This window comes from Polypterus senegalus, chromosome 9 (assembly GCF_016835505.1).
Source record: "Polypterus senegalus isolate Bchr_013 chromosome 9, ASM1683550v1, whole genome shotgun sequence".
NCBI lineage: Eukaryota > Metazoa > Chordata > Cladistia > Polypteriformes > Polypteridae > Polypterus > Polypterus senegalus.
In genome coordinates this window covers 43,735,961-43,759,383 of record NC_053162.1, presented here as the reverse complement: position 1 = coordinate 43,759,383, position 23,423 = coordinate 43,735,961, and the positions used below count along the sequence as shown (strand labels likewise).

At 37.9% G+C, this 23,423-nt stretch overlaps 1 protein-coding gene across 2 annotated transcripts in view; it reads right to left on the bottom strand.

Annotated features, from left to right (window-relative positions):
• The window catches only part of ripor1 (RHO family interacting cell polarization regulator 1), a 303,026-nt gene that overhangs the window by 205,690 nt on the left and 73,913 nt on the right, over positions 1-23,423 (bottom strand). Inside the window, exon 1 of one of the 2 annotated variants that reach the window (XM_039763030.1) lies at positions 7,046-7,325. The exons of the other annotated variant lie outside the window; for it this stretch is intronic. The gene's annotated coding sequence lies outside the window, so the exon portion shown is untranslated. Of the gene's footprint in view, positions 1-7,045; positions 7,326-23,423 lie in introns of those variants that run through there. 2 annotated transcript variants of the gene reach the window in all.

Below are 23,423 nucleotides of genomic sequence, written 5' to 3'. Positions count from 1 at the left end.
ACAGGTAAATTGCATCTATATTAAATAGCAGTCAGTCATTCATTGTCCAACCGCTATATCCTAGCACAGGGTTAAATAGCAATTTTTGTATTAATCTCTATATATCTACAATTAAAACATATGGCAGAATCTTCAAATTTCTAAATACCATGGTTTTCATGTGAAAATAGGATGTTACTTCAGCCTGATATACTAGCTCTTCATACTATGAAAATTCATGGATAAGGTATATTTAAGAAAATAAAGAGTATTGCATTTATTTTCATTTTCTTTAGCTTTTCTACTATTTGGAAATAGATTAAAAGTAAACTGGTAATAAAATCTTAGCTCCAATTATGAATTTTTATCACACAAACCTTTAGGCACAACATCAACAAACTCTGTTTCTAAATACAAAGATCTGAGAAAAGGAATGATTAGCTGGATTTATATTTACAAACGAAATACACTGGAGAATGCCAATGTACTTGGTGCATACAGGTTTTCAAATATGGACATTATTTCTCATTTTAAAACCCATTATCCTTGGATTTCTAATTTTCTACACAAAAGACTCATGTTTAAGGTAATCTCAGTTTTTTTTCTCTTTGCTAGCCTAATATTAAGTTAAATATAAATAAAGTAAAGCATGAATGAATTATCAATTTTAAACTAGCTGTCAATTTAAAAAAATATATTGAAGTGATTAAACTATTAACATGATTGTATGGTGGTTACATGTATATCAAGTGTAGACTGAGACCCACTGAAACAGAAAAATGCTTCCATTACATATATAGACACTCCTCACCTAAAGACCTGCCTGTTTAACAACCATGCAGATTTAAGAACCAGCTCTCCAACCAGTTGGTATTGTACGCTTTACAAGAATTTTGGTCATGGAAACAGGAGTATGGCAACTCAGGGTCAAATATCTCATCTTGCAACACCCCTTCTCAGTCTTAGTCTTGTTCCCACAGTCAGTCAAGTATTCCCTACACTAGCATTCGAAATCTCCAAGACTACGTATCCTCTTTAATAAAACCCCTGTGTGCGTCCAGGTGTCCGTGTGTGTGTGTGTCTTCTGGTGAAGTGCAAATGCGCGGAGCCACACGGCACGTGTTCAGTCTCTTCCTGTGCAGAGAGAGAGAGACACACACACAGGTGCGTGCGCGAGACACACACACACACAGGCGCACTCGACACAGACACACACACACACAGGCGCGTGTGAGAGACAGACACACACACACACAGGCGTGCAAGAAACAGACACACACAGGCAACAGAGAGAGACACCCACACACACACAGACAGACAGACAGAGAGCCCGTGTGTGTGCGTCTCGCATGCGCGCGATGGTATAATTAACTATATTTGTGCTTAAAAACTTAAATATATATTTACATACAGTTCATACGGTCTGGAACGGATTAATTGTATTTACATACAATCCTATGGGGGAAATTACTTCGGTTCACAGCCAGACTTTTGGAATGAACTATGGTCTTGAACCGAGGTTCCACTGTATTACTGTCAGAGAAAATTACAGGCATTTTATGGAAATACAAACCAGTATTACTGAGAGAGAAAATTAAAGGCACACAATACAGTGACGCCTATTACAGCCACATACAAGGTCCCTTGCCATTTAATATAGACTGTTCCTACTAATGTTTATGCACTACTGTTCTAGCGCCCGTTATTGTAACGGGCTTAAAGTCTAGTTTCACCTATAAACATGTACATAATTATGCACATCACAGTACAAGATGTTGGTGAAAAGGAAGAGTGTGACTTCACTTGGAGGAAGCAGGAAAAAACAAAGGAAGGCAATCAATTGATCTTGAAATGAAAATGAAGATCATAAACAATTATGAAGCTGGTAAGAAAGTTAAAGAGATAGCACGACTTGGAGCTGGCACATTCGATTATTTCAACAATCTTGAAGAATAAAGGTAAGAGTAAACTACTGAACTACTGTAAAAATCATTTATAAATATACTAAAAATGTTATAAATGGTGCACAGGTGACATTGAATATAGGTATGCTTGAAATATTGGTAAGGAGTGGCACCTCACTTATTGACCAACTCACAGGAATGGAATTTAGTTGTTAAGTGAGGAGTGTATGTATTTTTTTAGTTTATTAGCTTAAGTACCATTCTGTACATTTGGACCGACCCCATAAACAAACATTCACTCCCACCCAACTAAAACATAGCTTTACCACATGTATCCATCAAGACAATATGAGTGCACATTAATTTTGCACTTCTGTATCCTCCATTAATGTTCCTCCAATCCAAACAACACGGGCTTATCTTAGAGCTGAGGCAAATTCTATCAGTTTTTGCACTCTTAAGATATCAAAACATGCAAACAATCTTTCTGTACAAAACAATACAACATACCAGACATATATGTCAAACTGTGCTGCATTTTCATTATTTATTAAATTAAGAATTGTCAGCTTTACATTGGATATTGTATAGCTTACATGATTACTCGAGGCTTCATCTAACATGCAATAAACATGCCATCTTGAACACTATCCAGTTTTCTTTATTGGAAACTAAGGGGCTCTGCCCCCTGCTCACTTCGCTCGCCAACGAAGATCACATTGAATTTTGATTCCGTTTTTGGAGACACATTGTGACAACTATACGTATAACTGCCCGTCAGTGAATATTGTTTCTGTTTCTCTAATAAATAATCCAACTTTTTCTAATGTTTGTCCCTGTGATTTGTCAATTGTCATTGCAAAAGCTATTCTCACAGGAAACTGTAAACATTTTAATATGAATGGCATATCAAGATCTCCTTTGGTGTCTAATGTTATTCGCGGAATATATACATTACCTTTGTTGTCGTCTGTTAAAATTTGCATCGCTTCTCCATGATCATAAATATATACCTGACCGAAATGTGCTTTCTTTGAAATTAAACATCATTGCTTTAACTGTTGCGGGAACCACAGATTCTCATAGCGTATGGTCCATTACTGTGTAAATCTATGTTTTGTCCATTGAATGATGCGAAGGCGAAAAGACTTTGTTTTCTTCTCTTTGCCTTTTATTCCTGACCTCGCTTTGTACTGCTATTATTTCAATGACACCTGGTCCTGATGATTAATTTCCTTTTGTTTGCGCTAATGCGGTCTTTACTATCTTTTTTTTTGATATTGTAGCAACTGAAGTGATAAGGTGTCCACACAAGTTTTACTTGAACAATCGCCAACTTCGTAACCCCAAACACAACTTTCTAGCACCCTCTCTAACACCTCATCCCCAGGGTCTCACACCCCCTTTACCGCATCAATCAATACCCCGCTATCAGTCTTCCGTGCTGTACTCCGCCATCCCTCAATCGGACCTAACAGTCACTTAAAACAAAAAAGGCTTCAACCTGGCTGGGATGCTACAATACTTTCGAATTTTACTGCTTTCATATTCTTTACCTTTCTCTGCATGTGTATCGCGCCATCGTTTGTTTGAGCTGTTCGAATTCCACTGCTTTCATAATCTCTTATCTGCCTTTTTTTCACTCCAACGCTTTTGGGTCTCTTTTCTCGGCTCGGCTCTTTCTTCTTTGCTTAGTCGTTGGTGTTTCATCTAGAACGTATTGTGCTTAATACGCTTTATATGTGCTGAGAGCACAGGATCTGTGTGTGCTACGTGCCTTTACACGACTGAGTGTTTTGCTGGCCATGCTCTTATTTGATATTATTTGCATCTCGTGGGTCTTTTAAGTGTCTTCCGAGAACTTCTGAGAAGATCACATCTCGTCGCCCTGCTTTTCCATTCCAGGATTTTTTTTATAATAGAGAGAAATATGTACATAAATGTACCTTTTTGCAGGATCCTTTCAGCAGCTTTTTCACAATCCAAACAATGATACAAGTCTTAACTTTTTGTTAAGCTTTAACTTTTCTCCACAGCACACAAAATGAGTCAATGTTGTATCTCAAATTTGTGTATCTCAAACACTCAAGTCAATTAATGAAAGAAAAAAGGTGTGTTCTAATTCAATTAAATTATCAACGTCAAGTAGCATAAAAAGACAGTATTTCCTCATATTGCCTTTGGTTGTGAGAAATATTTACATTCTCTGTTGATATGTTATACATTGCAAATTGTGGCCTACAGGGCAAGTTAGCTTGCTGAAGCTACTTTTTGCTACAACTAAATCTACTTCTAAATTCAACTTCTAGCAAAACCAGCTGTCTTAATTCAAGTATATATTTGCATAAACATACAGTTCTAAAGCAATGACGCTGACACACACAAAGGAGCCTACCTTTCATTTGTTTAAACAAAGCAATACCATATTTTTTCTTTTTAAAAGGCGTATGTAACAGACAACTGTAACAAACAAGCTACATGATTCTCCCTCATACATAAAAGTTAACACAAACACTGTCATTAAAATGTACAATGTGCAGACCCACTAGGTAGTTCACACAGAGACTAGTCCCAAATTTTCCATTGTCCCTTCTGAAAAAAATGGGCGTTCAGAGCATAAGAAACACAATAATACATAATACCCGTTTGTGTTTTATTGTCATTATGAAACACGTAGAAACTGGAATAAATAACATTTATGGTTCCAGGGATAACAAACCCCACAAGTATAACACACGCTCGCCAAAAAAAATAAAATAAAATCATCTAATATTAGCAAACTAATGCATACGTTTCTTGGCTGGAAAATTAAAACTCCCTCATCCGTCCAATTTTTGATTTCTATGTTTTTAAAAAAGGTTTAACAGAGAGGAGTAGCCTATCCTGGAAAATTGGGCAAAATGACAATAGCCAGCAACAAGAAACAACTGCACACACTCACACAAGGCCAATTTAAAGTCATCAAATAACCAATATAATACATTCAGATGTTAGGATCTTCTTAACATCTATATTTCTTAATTTGCACCGATTTGCATTAAAGAAGAAACATTGCATCTAATTTCAAACTTGGCAGTAATTTCTGCCCTTTAAATCTTCTAACCACCAAGGTCAATACAGCACTATATCAATTCTTAAATATCAACATTAATAAATATGTACAGGTTACAGGAACCACATTGATCTGTAATCTGAAGTGTAGTTTGCTTCTATGAAGAAATAATTAGATAAGCAGACCCTGAAGGTACATTACTTATTACCTACAATAAATATACAAACTAGAACATGGAACTGTTTAGTAATAGTGTTTATCAGAGTTCACCATTAAAGGCACTATACAGCATATTATGTATTTAGGCTGTGATCGATGTAACAGAAATGTGAATGTAATCTGGGCAAATACCTTTTATTATAAACAGAAACAGAGAAATGATTTATCTGTTTCCAAAAGACAACACTTTGTGCTCCATAAAAATCGAATAAAAACAATGTGGATCATGGAGGCTAAATCTAGCAAAGTATTAATACATTTTCCAAAATTATTTTTTTCCACCACAAAATCATGGAGTGTCTGGGTCTAACTTAGATAAAAGTATAACACAAAGGAGGAGGCAGTCATGTGCAGTGTCCATTAAAGGACACACAAGCCTTCTCTGTTAACTGACACATTCCAAGCCTGTGAATGCTTTCTAACCTATACAAATGTGATACAATTAAGATCTTCTCAAGCCAGTCTTCTCATTGTATCATAGATTTGCTATGCAATTCAAGATAAATATTTATTTTGTCCTACAAATTATATGTTACTGAATTCTGCATAGGTCAAAGTATGTAAAGGTCCATCAACTGCAGCATGTAAATCAGTGCTGAGAAGTCAAAAATCTTTTATGCTTTGTAGAACTGTTCTTCCCATATTAACCTTCTGAAAGAGACTCTTCTACTGTTCACCGTTTATGATTTCAGAGGCTTTCTTCCATTCGTTCCCCATAACTGCACCTTATTAAATATTTTAATTACAGTACATTGGTTTTAATACTTTAAATAAGCATGTCAAGTGTCTTACTACATTTTGTGTTTTTTGGGAAAAATTCTAACTCACCTACTCTAGCACATTTGGAAAAGGATGCCCTGCTTTACTTATAGAGAAAAAACTCTTTTATTCCAACCAGAAAAAGGCAAGAATTTATTAACGCCGTCCTAATGTATGTCTGGGCCTCCGTTAACCCTTTAGAGGTTTATCTTCGAGTGACAACTACATAACGGTTTACTCGATTTCTTAAATCTCTTGGTTAGTAATGGTGAGGATACGTGGGTCATGTAACACATGTATAGTAATGTATACTTACAAAATTATGAAAGGCGTTAGAAAAAGCCAAATGTGTATTTTACGGTGTTATATAAAATGGTCTGCTACCAGTTTTAAACCTCTAACTAATCGGAGAGCAAATTATGGATTTTAGCTATACATAAACAAGGAAAGAACCTAGTCTTTACGGGTAATGCAACGTCAACAATACCCCCATTGCGCCATCTTGCTGCAAGACGCTATATAAATGAGAAAATGATTAAAGCGTATAACCCACATGAACTGAAAAAATGAGTGAATTATTTGTGTATGTTGTCCGCACCATGCATATCTTGTATCATCTTTTCACAGCATGTGAACAACGCAAGAGTCAATAAAGCACACTCTTCTTTTGCGACTAAAGTCACTAGTTCTGAGGTAACAAGTCGTCTTTAGGATCGGCGTCACTTTCTCTGCCTAATCGGCTTCTCCTCTAGACAAGCCAGAGCTCCTTCTTGATCTCGCCCCCCTGCACTGTGGTTTAGGCACTGCCAACATAATGCATCGGAGGTTCGAGCGGTGCAGGTACAAGATACTTGGGTCAGCGTTTTGAGGAGCAATACTCCCAAGCACTGGGGGCTCGAATGAAGACCAGCGCTTCCCTTTGTTTCACGTTACGGAGAGCCGCGCCTGCTGTCACTTTGCTTTGTTTTTACTCTCACACTTCACGGCCTTTGGCCTAAAAATACAACACTGAATCCGTTACCAAACATCAACTCCCAAAATAGCCAAAAAAGTATTCCCGCCAACAGCATGTTTACCTGAAAACACAAGAAAAAAAATAAGATACGAAGTGAAAACATAAGCGTTGCCTTACATGTCTGATGCGAATGTGGGAAGCGGCTGCCCGCTCAGCTTCTCTCCTTTGAGTTGGTCTCGGTGATTCACCAGCTCTTGCCAATAAACCGCTCCTCAGCGTATGACGGCTGGGTGCCGTGCTCCGCTCATCCTGGGCTAAAGAAAAGGCTGTCGGTAGAGTCCAGTTCGGTCGGGGTAAGTCGCTGGCTTTTTTGTCCCTCTGCTGTTCACACACACACGCAGGAGGCGGCAACTACACGCCAACACTCGGAGGCAAGCAGCTCAGGGAGGGGGCGGGGCGTACAATGATTTCCACGGCGCTTTGGGGCGGGACCGCTAGCTGGCACGCGGAGTGTGCACACCCACTCGCGCGCTGTGCGTGTCAAATACACTCATCAGCAGGGGCTTCCTTCTCAACAGTGTGTGCCTCCAGTCCAAACTCACAGCTCGCAGCAGTGGGCGATAAACGAGCAAGAAACGACTCTGAACTCTGCGCTTAGAAACACTCACAGGCAAAGAGATCTTGCAGTTTGCGCGGACATTTGCTGTTATGAGCGACTTGCGTAAATTTCCCTATGCAGGGGCAACTCAGAGCATGTAGTCAGAAGCCCCTCCAATCCTACGGATGAATGCGAGTTTTAAATATACTGAATGGCAGGTGCTTCCATACAGCTGCCGTCCCTGTCTCAATGAAACAACTCACATTCCAGCATGGAAGAATGCAGGGCAGTGGGCGTCATGACACTAGGCGTCTGTGTCTCTGATCCTTTGGCTGAAAGCCCCCTTTACGCAATACATCCATCCATTTAACTGTGTCCACTTAATCCCGCTTTTTGATCATAGGGAACTGAAGTCTATACCAGCAGCATCCCTCTGCTCATTTCCTTCTGCTGTAGCAGTACTTATTAAAAGGCAGCCATCCATCCACTTTCTAAACCTGCTTAATCCCGTATTTAAGGGCAGTGGAGGTCAGAGTTTCCTTGGCAACATTTCTGACTTCTTCACCATCTATCCCACCCTTTAAATATTAGCACTCCTTATTAAAATCCAGCAATATATTACTTTTATAAACCTATTTAATTATATTTTATGGGTAGGATAGAGGTCCAAAGATTATCAATTCAGCATCAGACATCAGTCAATCTAAGGACAGTTTCACCTGTTAAACCTATCAGTATGTGTTCGAGTTGTAGGAAGAAAAAAAAAAAACAACTTCACATAGACCACAACTAGGCCAAGATTCAAATCCAGTGCATTGTAGCTTTGAACAGTGGTGGTATAAAGGGTGTTTTTGCTTTATCAGCTACTCAGTGATGGATACATGTTATGCTTGCAGGGCAGGAAGGTAGGATGTGCTTCCTCATAGATATAAAATGTCCAGGATGCACAGAGTGAAGGCATCAGGAACCTAACAATAAGGGATATTAGCTGATTGTGAGTGGAGCATTATAGTACCAAGACTTTCTGAGAAGTGCTGGTACTGCATATTGTTAAGTACTGGCCAACTATAAACACTGTCAGTACACGTGAAAAAACTCCTGTGCACTCCAAAGAACAAAATCAAGAAATGCCAGTATAAAAGGTACTGGTTTGTACTGGCCCACTTCAAGCAATGGCTTACAGGCAGCAGCAGTTGCTAACGCGTCATCTGCATTTCGTTGAATTACAATGTGTTCCAGACCTCAGGTCTGATCACATTCTGTGGGAAGTCTGCACATGCTTCCCATGTATACTTCAGATCATCTTGTTTCTCCCCTACACACTAAACACATGCATGTTAAATTAGTTGATTGGTATGAGATAATGCTAGTATGTAAGCAAGAGTCTGTCCTGAGTGATTGACTGGCACACTGTGCTGCAAGAAGAATAACCAGTCAATGTGACCTTGCACTGGAGTCACTGGACTGAAAATGGATGGATTGTTTTAGCCCATTATTGGACTAAATTAACAGTAACAACAGAAACTGCATATCCAGTCCAACAATCACCATTCATCCACTTTATGAACCTATTTTTTCCTTTGCAAAGCCACCAAATCCCAATGTCAAACTTAGCAGCAAATGATGCAAGGCAGAAACAAAACTTGAAAAGTGATGCTAATGTACCACAAGGTACATTATATAGACAGATCTCAGGTGGTAATTTGGTTTTTAAGAGAAGCTAGCTAGCTAGCTAGATAAATACACACACAGACAGACACATACTATGGTCTGAACACACATCAGAATTACTAAAAAGAAGAAAATTTAACAAGAAATAAAATTTCTGACTTGGCAGTCACAGGGAGGCTTTGTGCTGGTATATTGCCGTTGGTATAAAATGAGACCCAGTAGAGATTTTTGACACACTTCTGCTGAATAATTTGTTGCCAGAAAGTATTCAGTGTTACTGTGCCAGAGAAGAGGATATGCATTTTTGCTCATACTAGCACTCAGTTTTGGTTTAATTCTCTCCCTTGCTGTTACAGCCAGGGGGTTCCAGAGTGCATCCTATAACTAAACCTGCCCTAATAATCAGTTTGTTCAGGCTTCTCCTGAAATGATGTTACCAGCCCAGCAAACCACAGTGTAAAAACTGCACTAGCGATCATATAGTTGTAGAAGATGCAAAGGATACCACTACCCACATTAAAGGAGCAGTCCCCTATGAAAAAAGAGCCTGCTCTGCCTTTTCTTATATAGGTCCCCTGTGTTATGAGATCAGTCTAAACTCTCATTGATGTGGACTCCCAAGTACCTGTAAGAATGAGCCACGTCTACATCCACTCCCTGGATAGTGATCAGACATAGAGGCTCTTTGGTGCAGCCAAAGTCAATACCAGTCCCTTGGTTTTTGCTGATGTTAAGGTGCAGATAATTATATGCACGTGAACCTTCCGACACAACATACTAATGAAAGGGCATTTAAATATGGACAATCAGGTTAGCAGGATGCATTTGAATAGTGCGAAGAAACCAGAACATATGAGAAATACATCCTCAGACAGAAATGTAGCAGGGCCAAATTAATACAAGGTAGTAACATTACGTGCTACTCCACTATGCCATCTTCAGTATTATAACAAGAAATAACAGTAGATGAATTATCTTTTGGTGATTTAACTGAGCACTTGTTTTTTTAAATGAAAGGCGGGAAAGCTAAAACCTGCAGGACTAAGCAACTGCAGGTAAAAAGGGGGGTGGATGTCAACAAAGCAGTAGGTGGTATGTGGGTAGAGTATGAGCTATCACACATGAATGCTTTTCCTCCTGTCTCACTTGGCAGACAGAAATAAAGCCATTCTGCTGCTAAACTGGGACAAATAAGGGTCTCCTGCCTAGTTACCAAATAGCAGCAGTTGGTTGTAAATTTATTTGCCCTTTTTTGTTACAAAATTCGTAAAAGATGTCTCGATTCCTCACAAAACATAGGTGGGTGAGGCTGAGATTTTCAACATATAAATACAAGACACACTAAAAGGCATTAAAAAACAATTTTACAAATTTGTTGTACTTAAGTCACTTTACTACACCATTTTTCTCTTGCAAACTCCTCTAGGATTATCTGGGTCAAATGAAGACAGATGACAAGACACTATAAAAGTCAAGGAGCCCCTTGTATTGTATTGTAGATGTTAACAGGCACGCCAAACAGGTTTATCAGTGCTTCGGTGAGTGAGCAACCTCTACTGAGATTTTTTCCCCTTCTTCTAAAAGATGTCTTTGGGGATGGAGGAGGGGGCAGGGTGGGGGCTAGGAATTTCATTCCTGCCCCCCACCCTCCCACCCCCATTTCCTGGAATGTACTCATTTACCATTCAGCTCTTTGGAAGCTTATTTAGCAAAGTGTGAGTCTTATTTCTGCAGACGTGTTAAAGTAGCCCTTAGGGCTTAGGGAATTTAAATTCACCCCAAATGTTCAGGCTGGGATCACTCAGGTTAGAGGACCACTTATGACTTCCAATATGCAACTTTTGTGCAAAAAAAAAAAAAAAAGAGCAGTACATGCAAACCCCTTGTTTGTGACAAATGAAAAGACACAGTTTTCAGCTTAAGAGAAAAGAGGTTTAGCAAGTTCAGACTCACTGTGGATTTGCAGCCTAATGCTCAGCAAAGCCCACATGTGAAGGGAAAAAAGAAAGCTTTTCAGTTTCATTCATCCATACTCAGCCCCCTAAATTAAAACCTAATGCTGTGCTTTCTTGGTCAGGAAGATGTCAGACTTATGGAGTTCCATGAGGTAAATAAGATAAAATATGTCAGCTTAGGTGTGTTGGCGGATCGACGGATGTCATTCACTGTGGGATCCATTTCTACACTGTTAACAATCAGAAAGTACAAAGGAGGCAGAGAATTCAATTGGCCTGGTATGGGATGGTCATGGGGGTGGGTATGAGAACCGAAAGCTTAACCTGTTGCTCTGGCAACCAGCCTGCTAGCTCCTGATGTAATCTTTCAGAAGGAATACAATCACCTGTCTCTGACAGCAATAGGATTTCAGCTCCCTGAAACACAACGGGACAGATTTATGGTTGAATTAGCTTAACCAAAAAAATAAACATAAAAAAAGAATAATCCTAAAAATCCCTGAGCTTATCTTCAGGCAATTTCTCTCTTTTTCTTTAAATGTACATATTTTACATTCTACCAAATTTACAAAGATGCACTTCATAGGGTTATGTATCAAAGGGTGCTTGAAGTGTTGGTCTCAACCAATGGCATTAGAGTGACTGCAGTGGTAGGCAGTGTCAAAAAGGATCATTGTATTGTCTCAAACAAAAGAATGTAATGAGGTCATACAAGTGTCATTGACCACAAAAGACACTAAGGTCAACAAAGTCTTGTCAATCGTATAGTTATCTGGGTCATCACAGTGTCTCAGATTCTTTGCTGGAGTTATTATAAGCCCTTTTGGTACCACCTCTCCAATCTGAGGTACATCTTGCCTTTCTGAAGCAGCTTCCAAACCATTCACTCATTTCACACTAAATCTTAACAAACTGGTAGTTGTAAACTAACCAGGTGTGATTTAATACAAGCATGGCCGTGACTGTGCCCTGTGGTGGACTGCTACCATAAGCAGGGTTAGTTATTATCTTGCACCCAATACTGCCAGGAAAGACTCCAGCCCTGTGACCATGGACTTGATTAAATTATTTTACTGACTGATGGTTCAGTTGAATGTTACATTAATAGCACATTGCATAGTTTCACAAAGCTACATAAACTGGATGAATTTGTAAAACAAAATATGTTTCAAATATTAATTGACAGACAGTAGTATCTTAAAATAAACCCTTATAGGTTGCTGTCAACATGCTGTATTTTTGTAAGGTCTTCATAATATGTGCTACCAGCAGTTACTTACTACAATAGAAGGGAAACAAGGTGATTATATAAACAATTTGTCAAAAGGTCCATACAATGAGACAACACATATCACATAATGTCTGCAATAATTCAGCCTTCTTCTCCCATCAATTTAAACCAATCCACAATTTAAATCAACCCTCGACTCCAATCTCAACAAACCCAAGGCTGGTTTCTGTTTTGAACCAGTACATTTTTTCACAGTTTCCTACTGTTTGATGAACAGCATGTTCTGTGAAAATGTAATCAATGTCTAGTAAATGAAGGGAATAGGCTAATTCATAGACAAAGGAATGAGAAACAATTAGAGGTCAAAACCAGGAGTCAAAATAAAAGGGCTGAGCAAAGTAATAGTCAAAATGCAAACAAAACTCATCATTAATGATTTAACAAGCATCACAAGCTAAAGTTTAAGCAAATGTAAAGGTTTTGAATGGGTTTTTTATTCAACAATTAGGATACCTAATAGTGTGACCAAGCATCTTACATAGAGGCAGAGAAATTACCCCAGTGCAGGGAAATTAAGATATTCACATGATGGTAAATGTCAAATAACTGTCAAGAAAATGGCTGCACTCATAAAAAGCAAAAATGGCACCATGGCACAAGGAATTGAGAAATAAAATAATAATTGCACATAAAACAAAATGGTAAAACAGAAAACATTTACCCACTTGGGATCAGTCGTTAAATTTCTTGGCATGGTTGTTTCCTGTTCTACATGAAACCTTTGCTGGCCTGGTGGCATCATGGTTAAATTATTTAAGCCTATACCCAAAGTTATATTTCTACGTACAACATTTTAAAATATTTGCTTTATCTGTCTTGTTTTATTTAGCACCTCTCTTTTCTTAAGTGGACTGAAGACAAAATGCAATCTAGCCACCAAAAGTGAAGAGATATCTAAGAAAGGACAGGAAAGGAGGTTGAGGTAGTAAGGACATGTGATGACGACAGACAATGAACATGTGGACAAAAGAGTGATGGGATGCAACTAGTTTGAAAGAGATAGCAAGGGAGGCCAAAACAGAGGTGGATGGAGAAAGTAAAAGAAGATCTGAAGGAAAAGGGCTTGACTGACGAAGAGGTGCAGGACCGAGCTGTATGGAGAAGGTTGATCAAGCACATTGTTACCCCATACAAAGGTGGGAAAAGTTAAAGAGAAAGAAGAAGGAATGAAGACAAAATGCAAACACTTATTGATAGTGTTTAACACGACTTGTAAACATTAGTCCATGATGAAGCACTGCATATAGTGGAATAGCAAAGTAATGGGCATCCTGTGCAGTGTGAAAGAGTGGTCATATCTGTGGTCTGCCCAGATGTAGGCAAGAAGGTGGTGGAAACCTCTGATAACTTGTATGTCATCATACAATGCTAATTTTTTCTGTAAAAGATTTTTTATCTGTTAATTTAGTTTTCTGTATTTAGAGGTTCTAAAAATAGAAAATTGAAAAGTTCATCGTCTTGGTTTAATGGTATCATATCCCTACACCCATTTCTAGAACTAGCTATACCCACTGTCTGAGACACTTATTGCTGTTTCTGCATACTGCAAATAGGCAGACAGACACATTATCACTGCCATCTCAAACACTGCCATTTAGACCACAGAAGTCACCATAAAGACGCTGCAGAAGGTTTCCATGTTTAAATACTGTAGTGGGATTCTCGCATTACAGCATCATTGCAGGCAGCAAGAAAGCTTGAGATCACTTGCTACAGAATGACCTTAAGAGCAGACATATAGTTTTCCCACTCTCATTTTTACACGCTTGCAAAGGTAAAAATCAAATTGATGTACAGATAGTTAAACATGAGTCAAAAGCTTATAACCTACACTGTCTGATTTAACTAACCACCACACAACATTTTATACACCAGGAGCACATGCACATAACACAAGTAGCCATATTCAGATATACTTGGATAATGGTATAACTTTGGATTGATTTAAAAATTATAATCAGGCCAGGGGTAGGGAAAACAGCAAACTTCAACATTGTGTTTAACAGTCCAATGCCTTTAAACTAAACCAAACTCCTTCTTAAGCTATGTGGTCTGTGTAATTAGTGGTGGCAGTTGTGAATTCAGGCAGAATTTTTTTTTAAATTGTTTAGTTTCCTCAGTTCAAGGAGATAGTCTTAACACCATAAAAAGAAAGCACACTAGGGTTATGACAGCATCTTCTACCCCCGAGGCCAAAAGGTCATCATAGCATTGTTAACCCTTGAGGTCAAAGGGTCTTCAGAGTGTCACCATCACAATAATTCTTTTAAGTCATTAAAGTATCCAGATCCATAACATTGAGAATGGAGTATACCATGTTTGGACACAAAATGGTTAATTCAGATGTTTTAATGTTACCCGTGAGCCTCGTGGCAGATGACAATGGCTCGAGACCTGATTTTGGACACAACAAGTACAAAGTTTGAAATTCTACAGTTAAAGTTAAACGAGTGAGCCATGTGGTCTGTCATGTGCAACTACAGCAAGAGCATGACAGCTGTATAAATCATTGATGGAAATTGACTTAATAACAAATGGCGTCATACAACATGGAGGTTAACCTATACTTTCCAGTGGACTGAGAGATGCTACTGAATGCCATAATCATTGGATGCAGATGCCAACAGGTGACATTACTCTGGAGCTTTGTGTGTAGGTGTCAGTGTTAGGAGAGGCATGTATCAAATCACATTCAAATGTACAGGGACATGCAAGACTTTTCAAGTCAGCTGAGCTTTCATTTCAATAGGAGAGAAAAAAAATATTAAGTCATTTATAACTCTGAATTGGCCTGGTGTGAGCATGTCAAGGGACTGACTGGTACCCTTGTCCAGGTAGCTCCTGATTTGCTCCCAAGGTTGCCAGGATAAGGCTATATTTTGATTAAACAATGGATGAATGAATGGATATACATAGCACAGATAAAGACATACAAAACTTTTTTTTTCTTGAGGAAAACAAAAACTCCAGCGTGCAGTTCAGATCTGGTCAGCTCTTGGTATTATTTTGTGTTGATCTCTAATATCAGATTAAAAATAAAAAACAATGTCACAGTAGCTACAGCTACCAAACAAATTGCCAAAACACCCCAGTGCAGTTCTGTGAAGGAGACATTTTTTTTAACCAATGAGTTAGCTAGCCATCTTTCTCTCCCTGTAGTTCATGTAACAGGGCGAGTGGGGACTCTGAGGCTAGAGATCTGCACTGGCAATCGGAAGGTTACCGGTTCAACTCACATAAATGCCAAAAGGGACTCTGCTCTGTTAGCCCTTGAGCAAGGCCCTTAACCTGCAATTGCTGAGCACTTTGAGTAGTGAGAAAAGCGCTATATAAATGCAAAGAATTGTTATTATTATTAGTTCGCTGCTCTGTTGACAAGAGTGCGTTGTTCAAAGTCATCTACTTTGCATGTGTCCACCCCAAAGCTTGCAGCAGCTTACACAAGTCTTGCCATAATCAGGTAGAATACAATTGACTCCTCTGTTAAAGGCTGGTCGCCAAAAATACCAAAAGGAATTAAAAGAGTAAAAGCAGCTTATTAAAATTGCTCTGCAGATCCTGAACTCTTCAGCAGTGCTGCTAGTATCAGCAAGTTTTAGAAGTCTGCTTTGAAGAATTTATCTAAGACTGTTGGTGTAAGCAGAAAAAAAAAAAAGCTTTAATTAATGATACTACAAGGGAGCGGAGGTCTTCAGGTTACTGGACACACATGTCTCTTCTGTAACCACAACCACAGAATTGCAAAAAACATTTGAAGGCTTTTTTATGAGTGGTGAAAAGAAAGAAGCACATTTCATCTATATATTCCATTATCAAAATCACTTAATCTAGTTAATGGAGCCTATCCCAGCCACATCAGGCAAAATACAGGAAAATGTTCTTGAAGAGCTGACCATCCTTGACACTACATTCATAGGCACTACTATGTTTAGATTTTAAAAAGCAACCATTAGTCTTGGTTTTAGCCTTTCCTCCATATTACCCTGGTATTTTCAACCCTTGAAAATGAGACTTCTGAAAATGCTCTCCAGAGGTGTATACTTCTGAAAGCACAGCCTCAGTGTTATGGTGTGGACAGGCAAAAATGCAGACTCTAATCACATTCTGATTTGTTTGTGCTTATTCTGAAGCCCTTCTCTGATTAGAATACGTATGTTCATTACAGTTTTTCATTCCCTGATTTATAATCCTTCACAGAATAATAACATATTTCAACAAAGCAGACATAAATGACTTACTTTTCATGGTGCCAGTTGTGTTGCTTAACTGTATGCATCTAAATTGAATTTTTTACAGTTTGAATGCTGCATGCATGTTCAAAAGGCAAATATTTTACCATCGGCTACAGCTTTGCAATAAACAGCATGCAGCAAGTAAAAAAAAAATTTTAGCTTTTCTTTGCATCATAGAACAAATTCCTGCTGACTGTAGATCTACATGATGCAACAACTGACATTTTGTCAAACTGCTACAATTTAAAATTAAATTTAAAATGCATCACGTGAGTAGTTTGAAATCAATAAATCTACATTTTACCCAAAATTTGTGTTTTACTTCAACTTCATTTCTTCATATTAGCTTTAACATGGTTGTAAAATTATTGAATCTTTAATTTGGTGTGTTTGTACCTGCCTAACTCTTTACAATAACCAATAAACATACCTGGCAGTGAAGTTCACCATAAAATGTCACCTTACATTAATCAGTTAGTAAACACTAAAACTAGTTTATTAATGTAAAAACTGCTTTGCAATGGTGCTTATAAGATGTCTCAACATGAATATTATAACCAACAGGATATTTAATTGTTGTCATTTAAAATACCCCTCTTCTGGTTCAGTTTCTAAGATTCTATATATCAGTTGTTCTCAAACTTGGTTCTGGAAACCCCCTGGGGCTGCAGGTTTTTGTTCCAACCAATGTCTGTTTCTAATTGGACTCCTAGCCTAATTAAGGGAGCTGCTATTTGCCAATTTCTGTGTTTTGGGTCAATGAAGAGATTACAATATTAAATGTGTTAATATGTCTCTCTTTTATAAAATAAATCTTGGGAGAGAGACTACGGAGACGAGACGTGATTTTCTCGGAAGACAATTTGAAGTCCTGCGAGAGACACTTTAACGTCACGCGAGACAAGGCAGTGAGACAACATTTAAAACAAGTTCATGGAACTCTAACTTAGCAGTTGTTGGAATGCTTTTGGCAGGCACACTTCATGTGCTCCCAGCTCTTAAAACAACAACAAGCAACAAGCAGAACACACAGCTTGACAGCAGCAGCAAGCCAGCAAATGATCAGACCACTTCTCCTTAACATGCGTTAAGCCCCCCCATCCCCCTTAACACCATGAGCGGCAGAGACATGAAGTGGCAAAAGGACAGCTGCTGTACAGACTTTTAATTGATCAACACGCAGTGCGACGACAAACAGAACACACAGCTCACCAGCAGAAGCAGCAGAAAGACAGCTGCTGATCCGACGGCATCTCCTCAGTGTGAGTTCAGTTGCCCCCCACTTCACAACATGAGCAGCATTATATATCCTGCGAGAAAGAGATTTAAACACGCCTGGGGCCAGACAAGTATTGTTTTTAGAAAAGTTTAAAAGAAAAGTGAAAATAATGCATATGTAACAATTCCCATTAAAATAAAAATTTCTTTAAATTGTATATCCGGTAAACCAAACCCAGGGCTGGGCGAGCAAAGTGAGCAGGGGGCAGAGCCCCCTAGTTTTAATAAAAATGAAGTAGTTATATGTGACTTTTTATTTATGTTCATCCTGATTTCCACTCTGACCTTCCATTATTAAGTAATATGCGAGTCTGAAACTGAAGCAGTTCTGGCCTTTGAATGTTTTTCACCCGGAGTCTGCTTTGCTTGTTTTTAATTGTCATTATTAGGATACAATGAAGAGAGCAGACTACACAGTATAATATAAATATACAATATAATATAATATAAAATGTATGATGTATTATAAAATAATACAATATAAAAAGAAAACAACAAAAAAAGTTAGGCATTTAAAGCTATAGCAAAAATTAGAAATATTTATAAATGTCTTATAATGCAAAAATTATACTGCTGTGCTTTTCTAAATGCAGGAATCAGAGAAGGGAAAAACAAATGACCTGCTAACAAAATGAGATCAATTATTATCATGGATTGTAAATCTGGTTGGAACCAAGCTTGGGAACTACTGCTATATATGAATCAATTTATTCAAGTAACTTATAAATGTTAATGTGGAATAGCACTATAAAGAATGTAAAGCATCATATTGTGGATTATGTAGCTTTTCATAATGCAAAAAATGTTATTTGATGTTCACTGTAAAATATACTTTATAGCAAAATAACTATGGAATATACGTTGTTATGCAGTCAATATGCAAGTACTGAAATTGATCAAATGTCCATAAGTTTTATGAATTACACACTTACGTTATCTCAGTCACTTTTCCTAGGGACTACAGGATGAGATTGTTCAAACTCACTCTTCAGATTTTTAGCCTTAAATCATCTTTTTATGTTTTTAAATGGACTTAAGGAAAATTAAAAAAAGAAATAACTACTAGAAAAAAATTTTTTTAAGTCCTTTCAGTTGCGATTTCAATTGGCAGCCATTTCTAACCTCAAATGCGGAGTTTTCAGCACAATGCAGAACTTTTTGGGCACAATTAGTCTGTAAAATGTGGGAATATTTCTCCTGAAACTCTTGTTTACACTGCCTCACTTAAAGATTTTCTGACTTGCGATCTTTCAGATCTGCAGCCTTGAAGCACAGAGGGCCCTCTCTAATGACAGTGTTTCAGCTGGAGTTGTAAATTACAAGCTGAGCCAGGCTAATTAATCTAAGATGTTACAGAGCAATGCAGAGATTTTTTTTTTCCTCTTCCTGTTAGAGCAGCTCTTCTCCCAGTATGGGTTCATCTTTGAAGTCTGTTTTTGGCACCTTTGCTACTACTTGTTTTTAAATGGAGATTTTTCACCATAAAAATTGCTCATATTGGAGGCAGAACTCAATTTGCTGTCAACTGGCAAGTTGCGCTCTTTAAAGTCAAGCACAGTAACTTTCTGGAAGGACTCATGGGATAGCAGGCTTCTGGCATAAGGACATCGTGGCTGGAATTACTATTTACATGACATGACATTCAGATGGCACTTCTACATGGATAACCACCATTTGATTTGTGTGCCAAAAGAAACAGAACATAAATTACTTGGTTTTGGCACCATCAGACATGTAAACATTTGGCAACTTTTGGTTTCACCAAATGCATTTTAATATTATAGAAATACACAGTTAAACATTTTACCACTAAAATATGATGTGTAGCATGAATGTTTATGTTTTGGAGAATTATTAAAATGCTTTTAGCTTCTCCTTGTGTTATTTTCACAATTTCTAGCTAACAACTGAAGGAAATTCTAAACAGAATTATTTAAAATTATTTTGCCACAAACCTTTAGCCAAATAAGTAAAGTTTCCCTACTTTGGCAATGATAACCACATTTTAGTTGGTCTCTGAAATGAAGAACTATTTAAAATTATGAAGGACATCAGTGGCTGCTTAAATGGTTTATTTAGCTGAACAAAGAGCAATCCCAAAGGGTATTTATCTAATTATTTTTATGCATAAGCACACATATTTGATTATAATTCAGTTAATTACTAAAAAAAAAAAATGTTTATCCAGGCATTGATTTTTTTGAAACTGTCCAAAGCTTCTCAGTGGCAAAGTGCACAAGGCAGATTATATTTTTGTCTCTGTCATATGCTCAGGATGAACAATTTAAAGTATTATTAGAAGAAACCAGACTACTTAGAGAAAGTGCACACAAAACTGAAATGAACGATGCACAGAAGGCTCCAAGAGCTAAAAATCAACAATACTAAGTTACAGTCTACATGCTGACCTACACAAAAAACTCCTTATCACCAGACATGTGCTCAGTGTCTCTCCACATTTTGCAACTTCCTCATTCATAAACAAACAGTGTGCTCTCAAAGATGCCAGCAACTGTATCTCCTTGAATGAGCACTGCTTACATTTTCCTGCAAGTAGTAATACAACAGAAAATAAAGAAAATCAAACATTACCACCTATAGAACCATAAACGTTTCATAAAATCTTAGGTTTGACACCTAGACATCTGACATTGTAATATATTTCCATTAGTGAATACTTCGTAAGGCACTATATAATCTGGAGTGGTTAGCCACATCTCTTGTTACCTGGAGTTGTTTTCATCTTCACATATATGGTCGCACAATTGATATAAAATTAGGAGTTGCCTAGAGGTCATCAATATGAGATGACTCATTTAGGAGACTGAGGTAGTTAAGGGATTCAAGTTGAGTGGGAAGCTGCCAGCATGGGTGTACCTCAAAGGCAGGACAGTGACCCAACTGGTGACACATATTTTCTTAAATATTGAAAAACAAACATAACTAAGCAAAAAAAAAAAAAAAAAAGGTTCCCAGGAGTTCCTGTTTACTCAGGGCTGCGTCTCCCGGGAAATCACTCATGCTTTCTTTAAAGCTAGTCTGCATATCCCTTTGGTCGACTTCCCATTTTAATAATTGCTATCTTATTGCTGCTATCAGCATTTCCCTAAACATGACATGGTACAGTTGCATCTGGCCTAACCTCCCCAAAGTCATTACAGGAAGCAGAACCCCCGGTCTGCTCACTTCCCTTTGCCACTTAGTTCCCTGCTGCATGCCTTTCACCATTACACTGTAAGTCAGACGTTTATAACAATATGTGGAATCCAGTGGTTATAATGACAAAACATTGTCCTAAAATAAATTATACAAAGAAAAATTATTCTAAACAAATGGCAATAATAAATTTATAATAACTTGGATCCTGATTCTTAGCCAAAGGAGCAAGGTCTCAAGCAGACTTTGAAACCAGCAGGGAACCGGTTGGAATCTTGCCACTTCTTCACACAACACGACCGACATGAGCAAGCTGCTGTGCTGCAATCTGAAGAAAACTTGTAATTGCAGATTTAAACTAATTTGGGATGCTGGTGACTGTGGAAGTATTATGGATATTGGCACATCAGTTAAATAAATGAAATACGTACATTTTTAATTTGATTTATGTAGAACTAAGCTTCACGTTAATTATTACTTTCAGTTTGTTTTTGGACTTGTTATTGTATTTTTCATCAAGTTTTCAATTTTTTGAAATGCTTTCTTGTTTTTTGTGAGCATTGCCATTTTGTGGTCTGGTAATCAAGACATGGTCACCCACTGTAGGCCAGAAGTCACATCACATGGAATCACCAGTAACAAATGGCCAGCATCATGTGACAAACTGTCCAGAATTCTTGATTCTCATAAAAGACAATTTGCAGTGTAAGCAGTAGTTTTCTTAAGAAATGTCAGGCCTAGAGGGTTTTCCACATATTCTTTTTCACTTTGAGTTTTGGCAACATAGCTTTTTTGTTTTGGTGTCATTTTGAGTTTCTGGTGATTTGGATCCTCATCTTTCCTTTGACAAAGGCTTTGTCTCACCTAACTCCTGGTCTTTCCAAATACCATTTATTCTGTGCTTTTTCTATCTGTGGAAGAACTGGAAGGTGTTACACCCAGGAAAGAAGACTGCTCTTTCATCTACCATTTTAACTCCCATAAAAGACTACTGACAAGAGTTCAGGAATGAACGTATTAATAAAGATTTCTACACAACAATATTTTAAGTTACATACATATCCTTAACCTAATCCTAACAAAAGAGAAAGACTGGTGACAGCAAACAGAAAAGGACAACTGAGAAGCCAAAATGGGGCAATGTTTCCAAAAAGATTGGCTACTTAAAGGGGATTTATGTAGCAAGACCATTTCATTACAAGTTAAAATAGCATTAGAACGTCAACAATGAACAGCTAAAGTCAGAAATTATTCTTCTATTTCAGGTGTATTGTATATTGCCCAAGTGTGGCTATCCTGTATGCATTACCAGAAAACTATAAAGAATAATAATAATAATAATTCTTTGCATTTATATAGCAGACATGTTAGGCCAAAAACAGAACATTCCAAGAAAGCTGGTCCATCAAGACAGCTGCTTGTGGGTTGGCAATAGTGACTTTGAGTTAGCACCAACGTGGAGCTAACATAGTTGCCACTACAGCGTGACGAAACCTTGGTTCTGCCTCCTGCTAGTGCTCTTTGAAGTTACCAAAGGGGTTTTAGACACCTCTTCAATGGAAAAGAGAGATGAAAGAGAAGAGATAGTTTTGGGGCAGTAAGGACAGGAGGCTACCACATCTGAGAGGTGGAGCACCAGGACCTGCTTAAATAGGTCTGAGAGAGACAATTTCATTTTGGCATTTCTCCCACCAGTAAATTTGCTTATAATGAAAGGCCATTACTTGATCTATGTCCTTGTATGCTCCATTTCAAGATCTGCGACATGTCAGGGTGTTCCTGCCTTGTATTTAGAAAAAGGATCTTGCTTACTCCTTCTGGCTTACTCTATATTCTGGACACTCTTATTGGAAATGTATATAAAATCAACCACCATTCATCAATCCTGTACACTCATATTTTAGGAGTGGAGGTGGGGTGGAGTAAATCCCAGTAGTAACAGGTGTTAAGCACACACAGTAAATGAGGATCCAGTCCACTACAGGACACACTCATGTATACACCCACACTCTCTCTTACACTTGCCCAGTATACACTTACCAGCCAAACTAAGCCTCAATTAAAAACATAAACCAAAAAAAACAAGGGGGGGAACATGAGAACTCCACACTGACTAAGAGCAGTCTTTAATATGAACCAGGTCTTTTGAAGCTGTGAAGCTAACCATTGAATATTGAAAAGAAACATCTTTGGCCTCACAGGGCATCAATCACTGCTTTTTGTGGTGATGATGATGACGATGTTATCACCATTTCCATTCTGCAACCATTTACATATTTATCCATATACTGTATATAATTAGATTTAATATTCCTGTCTGGTATTAACTTAAAAATCTACCAGGAAAGAAAGATGAATATTGACAAGAGTTTTA